Source organism: Lactuca saligna, chromosome 4, assembly GCF_052625555.1.
Source record: "Lactuca saligna cultivar CGN05327 chromosome 4, ASM5262555v1, whole genome shotgun sequence".
NCBI classification, from domain to species: Eukaryota; Viridiplantae; Streptophyta; class Magnoliopsida; order Asterales; family Asteraceae; genus Lactuca; species Lactuca saligna.
Window position 1 is genome coordinate 257,265,005 of NC_136420.1, and position 7,368 is coordinate 257,272,372.

The following is a 7,368-nucleotide window of genomic DNA, read 5'->3' on the forward strand; positions in this document are numbered from 1 at the left end:
TACGGATACATGTCCTCGTAGGACTTTTGGAATTCAGAGTTCATAGTGGCTATCATGATGCAATGAACCTTCGTTGCATCACGTTCATGAGTTTCAAAAGCGGTGATTTCAGCCGAAGTAGTGATTTCTGGATTGATCTTCTCGAGCTTTTCATCGAGGACATACTCCTTGTCCTCGTAGCGAGCAATCGTGCGCATGTATCTTATCCATTCGCTAAAGTTCGTTCCATCGAAAGTCACCTTTTGGCAAAGGCTCATCAATGTGAATGAACTAGCAGCAGCGTTGTTCGCGTTCGACATCTATAAATAGAAAGGACAAAGATTGATTAGAATTTGAATCCCTAATTATCACCCAATAAGAAAAATTAGGGCTAGGATCCAACAACATTATTTACATATTAGAAAAGGGATGCCGTAATCCAACATGCAAACAATTCGAAGGTAAGTGAATGACGATTCACTAATTCTCCACCATGATTACATTACCTTTAAGTTTTAAACGCATTGAGAATTACTAGGTTTCAATGAGATTCATTGAACTTTTCAATGGCATGTTTAAATCTCGATATGCCCCTCTCGTTTGTGACTGGGATGCCGAGGATCACAAAGTGGGTGTGAATAACCATGCAAATCTACATGGTTCCTTCATTGTAACAATCACCTATTCGATGTGCCGGTAAACCACACACGCTCCACCGAACTATGATAAACAGTGAATCACCCTTTGCCACCTATGCCTTGAACCAATTAGTATGCCGGTAAACCACACACGCTCCACTAACTTCTTAGCAAGGGTGCAAAGTGTAATTTTTTGGGATTGCACCAATTCACTTTTCCTAAAGTAACTAGGATTGGGAATTTTTTGAAAAGCATGTAGTTACTTTGTATTTAATATTATACTTTTAACGAGGAGATGGAGTTGCCCTATCCTACCTGTTCGGCTAACGACCCTCCACCGATCAAGCAAGCGGTGGGTGTGAGTGTATACCCATTAAGCGTCATTTTATAGGCAACAACCTTATACCCACCTTATAGACCGGCTTCGTGAATGAGGCCGACTAGCATTTTAATTATACATATATATATATATATATATATATATATATATATATATATATATATATATATATATATATATATTAAGCTTGTAATCATATAGAGTATAGGGTAGAATTTTAAACTTGTAAAATTCTAGGGTTTGAAATTTAAATTGTCTAAATTAAACGTTTAATCACAAAACTAAATTTCAAAACTTTAGGATTAGTTTTAAACTTTTCAAAACACAAGGGATCAAATAACAAATAATTTAAATTAACCATTTAATTTCATAATTATCCATATTTGATGTTTCTTGCAAAACAATTTACCAATTTAATTAAAATAATTAATCAATTATCACATAAGGAAATTATTATTCAATTAATTGGTAATTATCTTGAATTAGGTCAAGGATATACTCATATATATGATAAAATCGGATTTATATTGACCCATTAAGATAAAGGCAAGTTTCCTTAAGATAAATAGCAAGAAATCCCATAATTAGCTCCTCCTGATGCTGGGACTCGTCGAGTACCACAGTGGACTCATCGAGTCGAGGCCTACTCGCTGAGTCCACTATGGGACTCGCCGAGTTCATCAAGCAAATTGACAAAATTCGAATTTTGCAAACAACAATCAAGCAACCAATGCATCAATTCAATAGAAACCAATCAAGGCTCTGATACCACTGTTGGGTTCTAGCCATAAGAACATTCCTATGTGCACATACAAACCCTAATGTTTGGATCTAGGTTTCTCTAATTGAACATGCAATATATCCAAGACTTTGACTGATATATCTAGTATAATAACATAAGAAATCAGATCTAAAAGAGTACCTTGAATTACTTGCTTGAATCTTCTTGTCCTTGGAGCTTAGAGTCACAAATGGCACTCCTCTAATGGCTTACAAACACCAACTAGCAAGAGGATGATTTGAGAGAGATGGAAGAGGGTGAGAAATCGGCCAGGGCTCCTCCAATACTAAGGGTGCCGATTTCCTCAACCCTATGGGTGTATTTATACTAGTGAGCCTCCTAGGGTTTCACCCTTAAAACCCTAATTGGATAACTTAAACCCTAAGCAAATCCAATCTCCTTATTGACAAGCCTTGGACTATTTATAGGTTTATCCAAACCCTAAAATCTGTCCACCCTTATCCCTAAGGAATCATTGCTCAAAATACAACTATCATACAATTGACAGTTTATACCCCTTTATTCAATTAATCTCTTTAAGTCACCAAATTAATTCCTAATTAATTTATGACTTATATTAATCAAATAATAATATTATTATTCCTTATATTATCCTCATAATATATTAATAACATTTCTTCTCTCATTATAAATCATCCTGTCAAGTTGCTATGGTGAAGACAACCTAAAAGGACCATGCTCAATCGGGTCTACTACTTACCAAATACAGTTGCAGCCTTAGACACTATTCCAACACAAACAAAACTGAATTTTAGCACACTAATACCACATAAGACAATCCCAATCGAACCCAACCATTAATTCCACATCGGTAGCATCTATTTTCCTTTCGTTAAACCTTTCTATCCAACCTTTCTTTTTAAATTAGAGAATCTGTTCATTGCTAACATTTATTTTGCATTCTCTCTTGCTTTTGAACTTTTCATTGACTTAGTTGTGATTGGTTATGTGTTTTCAATCTAACAAGTATGAATATTTATACATAAATTTTTAGCTTTTGTTGAAGCTGTTAAAAGAGCCAGGTTGTGGCCTGATAAAAGTCTAAAGATTGGTTTAAGGTGTTGAATAATCGTTGAATGTGAGAGACATTTTAAACACATATTAAAAACTAGGTTTTTGTCCTCCAAATAGGTTATGAATTTCTTTGAGATAATTAAAGCCAACCTTTTTAAATGCCTCTCATTTTCAAAACTCTTATAGAATAGGTTTGGAGGATAAACTTGAACTTGTGTCCTATACTCTATGAGGTGAGAATTGAGAACACCCAATATGAACCTAATTCAAGTTTTTGTCCTCCAAATAGGTGTTACTGATGTGGAACATGGTTTTTTAGAACCACATGCAAGTGTTTTATCACAAAGATAAGATAAAGGTATGCAATCATTTCTTTGTGTACTTGACCACGACCAACTAATATATATGTTTTTATATTATCATGGTTCACAAGTATTTTCTAGACAAGTAATTTTCCATGTTACATTTTAGAATGGATAAAATGGCTATATGTCTAGAAATTTACTCTACAATGAATAAGTAGTACACAATAATCTTTTAGTGATTGATATATGCCTACTTCAGCCTCGAAATGTTGTGGTGGTATTTTGAATATCTATTCATTCCTCTTTAATTTTGACAAAGCATGTTTGTTTGTTTGTTGGTTTTCATATTTGTATCTTATGTACAATCAATGTCAATGTATAGTTTTTTTTGTTTGTTTTCCTTTTTGACAATTATTAAAGAAAGAAAAGAATACATTGGGGGCATTATTTTCTGAAAATAGTTAGGTTAAAAAATTTCAAGTTTATATGATCGGAATAAGGGCATTGCACCATGCTGTGTTTTCTTTGCTGAAGTGTAAAAGATGGGTTTGTAGCTGCCTACAAGTCAAATCTTGTGGTTGTAATTTTGTTTGCTTTCCGTATTGCGAAACTAAAAAAGAATATCATGTATAAAATCTATATCAAAATTTCGATGGCAAATACGCTATATTTTTAAAATATCTATTGTAAGATATTGACATAGTAATATAACTTTTTTTGTTTGCGTGATTGTTCATATATTGAACTCATGAGTTTCCTTTTTAATAGTTTTTCTATGGGGAGATTTAATTTTAATTTTTGATATATTTTTTGATTTTTTATTAATATAATAATATTTTTTATCAAAAAATATTGTGAATGTTTGTTTAGCGTGCATGCATATATAAAAGTTATACAATTTGAATATTGTTATGAAATATTAGTTTGTGAATGACCATTGGATTATCCATTTCTCCCATAACTCCCCATCATTATTTAGCATTAGTAACAATCATTTCAATGTGTTTTATGAATGTAATAATACACCATCATAATGTGCATTCATATTATAGCTCATCTTTCATCTTATTTGGATAGTATAAATAGTGAGCCATATGTATTAGACACTTGATGATTTCATCACAAGTATTGGAATAAAAGTTCTCTCTACTCTCATGTCTTTCTTTACTCTATAATTTATCTTGTTATTTGATCATATTTTATAACACGTTATCAGCACGACTCTACCATAGAGCTCTAACTCCTTATTGTTCTTGTAATTTTCAGGTATGTATTTTTTATAATTTTACATGTACAATGCTTACAACTTATTTTATGGAATTTCTTAACTAACAATTCCTTACATTACAAGTCTTTATTTTGATTTCTATTTTCATTATGGAAAACAATGCTAGAGAAAACTTTCTCTAGTTTTCATACTACTAACATGCTCCTGCAGTAGCAATATCATGAGAAATGTTTAAAATAAATATGAATTAATCTCATGTCTACTTGTGTCTAAACAAGACAATGAGTTATTGATGAAAACTCACCAATTAATCGTGACCGGTTCTAGTGCATTCCCTGAAGTGAATGCAACATCATATAATCAGAATAGTCATGAGTTTAACCGAGGTCATGGAGGTTATCATAATTATCATAAAAATAACAAGATTACAAGTAACCACCAGAAGTTGGAAAATAGAAAAAATCCACATCCTAATGATAAAAGTGGTCAAGGCAAAAAAAAAAAAAAAAAGGTTGCAAATGTTTGTCACTAATGTGGAATAACCGATCATTGGTCTTGTACATGCCGCTTACTAAAGCATTTTGTTGATCTTTATCAAGATTTTCTAAAATATGAAGAAAAATATCGAAACCAAATTTATTCAAAGTGATATTCATGAAGATCAACCAGAAGTGATACATTTAGATGCTGTCGATTTTCTTATCTACCCAGAAGGGACAAGTGGTGATATGGATGGTGATTGATCAGAATAAATGTGTAGTTTTATTTCATGACATTTATTATGTTTTTATGTCTTCGTTTCATGAGAAATGATGTCGTCACAATTTTTATGTCATATTCGTTTCATGAGAAATGATGTCGTCACAATCTTCTCAAATTAATAAAATATGAATTTATTTCTCTAAGTCGAATGTTTCTTATGTTTTATTTATTCGCAAAAGAAATAATGAAGATATATTTCTTGCAGACAATGCAATAACACATAACATTTTTAATAATGAAAAGTATTTTGCTTACTTATCAATTAGATAAGCAAATGTTAATATAATAACAGTAATGCAAAAATGATTAAAGGCTCTGGAAGAGCGAATATAATATTACAACAAGGGACACTAATTACAAATTAGTGATGCATTATTTTCGTCTAGATCACCAAGATTGAAGGCTCCAGAAGAGCGAATATAGTATTACCACAAGTGACAATAATTACAATTGGAGATGCATTATTTTCATCAAAATCACCAAGAAATTTATTAAGTTTTAAGGATATTCGGTCCAACGGATATCATGTTGAAACAACCAATGATGGTGATAAAGAGTATCTTAATATTACAAAAATGATATTGGGTAAGAAAAGTCTTTTGGAAAAATTACCCGTATTGTCCTCCGGATTGTATTATACAAATATTAGAATGATTGAATCTCATGCTATTGAAAATAAAAGGTATGATAACATCTACAAAGTTTGGCATAACCGGTTGGGGCATCCCGGATCAGTTATGATGCGCAAAATAATTGAAAGTTCAAGTGGACATTCCTTGAAAAACCAGAAGATTTTTCAAGCTAATAAATTGTCTTGTGTTGCATGTTCTCAAGGAAAATTAATTTCCCGTCCATCATTGAATAAAGTTGGGTATGAAAGTCCTACTTTTTTAGAAATAATTCAAGGGGATATATGTGGACCAATTCATCCACTATGTGGACCATTTAGATATTTTATGGTCTTAATTGACGCGTCAACTAGATGGTCACACGTGTGATTGTTATCTAGCCGTAATCTCGCTATCGCAAGATTACTAGCACAAATAATCCGCCTAAGGGCACAATTTTCCGATTACCCAATTAAGAAAATTCGACTTGATAATGCTGGAGAATTTACATCACAAGCTTTTAATGACTATGGCATGTCGATTGGGATAACTATTGAACATCCCGTTGCATATATTCATACACAAAATGGTTTAGCTGAGTTGTTAATCAAACGCATTCAATTAATTGCAAGACCATTACTAATGCATTCTAAACTTCCTAAATCGACATGGGGACATGCAATTTTACATGCGGCATCACTTATACGCATCAGGCCAACTAGTTATCATAAGTTCTCCCCTATTCAACTAGTTTGCGGCCATGTACCAAATATTTCCCATATAAGGACGTTCGGATGTGCAATTTATGTATACATTTCTCCACCTCACCGCACAAAATGGGTCCTCAAAGAAGAATGGGAATTTATGTTGGATACGAATCTCCATCTATAGTAAAATATTTAGAACCATCAAGTGGAGATTTATTTACAACTAGATTTGACGATTTTTCATTTTGATGAATCAGTTTTTCTAACATTAGGGGGAGAAATAAAGAAGCTGGAGAATAAAATCTCTTGAAATGAATTATCACTTTCAGTGTTAGATCCTCGTTCAAGTCAATGTGAACTTGAAGTGAAAAAGATAATTCATTTACACAATATAGCAAATCAATTTCTGGATGCATTTACTGACCCTAAGAGAGTAACAAAGTCTCATTTACCAGCTGTAAATGCTCCAGTTAGAATTGATATCCCAAAAGGAAAAAAAAATACAACTACAAATGAATCAAAGGCACTCTTGAAGCGTGGAAGACCAACCAGTTCCAAAGATAAAAATCCTCGAAAACGAAAGGGAGCAAATATAATTGATGGTCCAAAAGAGAAAACAGAATCTTTGAAAAGATTAATAAAGCTCCAGAAGAGCCCAATTACATAACAAAAGAAACTGAGGTACCTGAAAATTATGAAAATGAAGAGATCTCAATAAATTAAGTCATGACAGGAATAAGATGGAACCGAAATAAGATAGACGTCGATGATAATTTTTCATATCATGTTGCATGCGAGATTATGGAAGAAAATGAGGATGTTGAATCTAAATCTATAGATAAATGTAGAAATAGAAAAGATTGGCCAAAATGGAAAGATGCAATAAACAAAGAGCTTAATTCTCTTACTCAACGAAAAGTTTTTGGACCTGTAGTCCGTACACCAAACGGAGTAAGACCAGTTGGACACAAATGTGTATTTGTGC